This window comes from Cinclus cinclus, unplaced genomic scaffold (assembly GCF_963662255.1).
Source record: "Cinclus cinclus unplaced genomic scaffold, bCinCin1.1 SCAFFOLD_40, whole genome shotgun sequence".
Lineage (NCBI taxonomy): Eukaryota > Metazoa > Chordata > Aves > Passeriformes > Cinclidae > Cinclus > Cinclus cinclus.
Genome location: NW_026912243.1, coordinates 1,165,365 through 1,166,994, shown reverse-complemented (window position 1 = coordinate 1,166,994; position 1,630 = coordinate 1,165,365).

The following is a 1,630-nucleotide window of genomic DNA, read 5'->3' as shown; positions in this document are numbered from 1 at the left end:
ACACTGAGGGCAAAAAGCTCTCACTGGCAGCTGTGCAAGAGTGTCCAGTGTGTGTCCGGGGACACGGCGCCAGGGAGGGAGGCAGTGGAGTGAAGGTGCCTTTGTGAAAGCCATGGGCTCCCACAACAGACAGAGCAAACAAAAGGCTGTGCCCACAGCAGGGACAGGGAGAGGCAAGCAAACAAGCAGAGGACTCCAGAGCGCTGCCTGGGCTAATGTGCCGTGTTCCAGAGGAGCCTGACGCTCTGCACAGGCAGTGAAAGCCCATTTTACCTCCACAGTCCTCCTGGGGTCAGTGGTTGCTTCACGCTTCTCTGGCTTGTCTTCTGCTGATGTTGCAACCACATGCCACACACTTTCCATGCCATTCCTGGAGTGCTCGGACAGCTGCTTCCCTTCTGCTCCAGCAGCCTGATGGGTATTCAGAGAGGAGATGATTGCCTTATTTCAAACACCACAAAAGCTGTAATCAGAAATCTCGGTGTTGGGAAACATCCTCGAAGCACCAGCAGTGCAGCTGCTGTTCAGCCTGCTAGGTACAAAACTCTGCTCAGTTTAGTTCATCACTCTGCTCACCTGCTCCATTCCTTTGCACGCAGAATCCAAAACCCCACATGGTGCCTACCCTTGCCTGGACAAAGGACAAGCAGCTCCCCATGCCCAGCTTTGGGCCTGGAGCTGATTTGAACAGCAAGTTCCTGCACAGCCAGCCCAGGCTCAGGGAGCAAACTCTCCCAAAGTTCAGAGCATTCCACATGGGAGCAGAGCACAATGTGGGCAACCAAGGCCAGGGGGAGAAGGAGACTTCAAGCACTGCTGAGGCCTTGAAACTCCTCCAACTCCGCTTTCCTGACACCGTGGGCTAGTATTGCAGAGGAGCCAGAGGCTTTGCAGAGGCAGCAAAAGACCATTTTACCTGCTCGCCAGTTCTCCTGGGCTCAGTGCTCAATCCAGGCCACTCTTTCCTCTCAGTTTCTGATGATGAAACGTGTTGCAAACATTCTAGGCTGGTGTCTGACATACAGAACAGCTGCACCACTTCTCCTTCAAAACCCGGCTGGGGATACAGAGAGGAGAAGATTCCCTTATTTCAAACACCACACAAGCTGTAATTCAGAAATCTCCATCACAGGAAGCATCCTCAAGGCACCAGCAGTGCAGCTGCTGTCCAGCCTCCAGGGTACAAGACTCTGCTCAGTCTACTTCATCACTCTCCTCATCTGCTCCATTCTTTCCCACACCAAATCCACATCCCCATGTGTTGCCTGCCCTTGCGTGGGCAGGGGAGAAGCAGCTCCCCATGCCCAACTTTTGGCCTGGAGCTAATTTGAACAGCAAGCTCCAGAGCTGTTTTGTCCTTCAGGGCGTGCCAGGAAACAACCTGGCAGTCAATGCTCGCTGTCTGGAGCCAGGCACACAGACAAGGCTGCCTGCTGCAGCCCGGGCTGCTTGGCCAAAGCAGGCCTGGACTGACAGGGATAGAGAGTCCCAATTCTTTAGGGGGAGCATCATTGCAATCATTCAGGGATGTTGCAGTGCACTGAAGGGCAATGCCAGAGCGTACCAGAATACAAGATTTTCCCTTCAGGATGTCCAAATGTTTCTTCAAAGTCCCTTTGGCCATTTCACT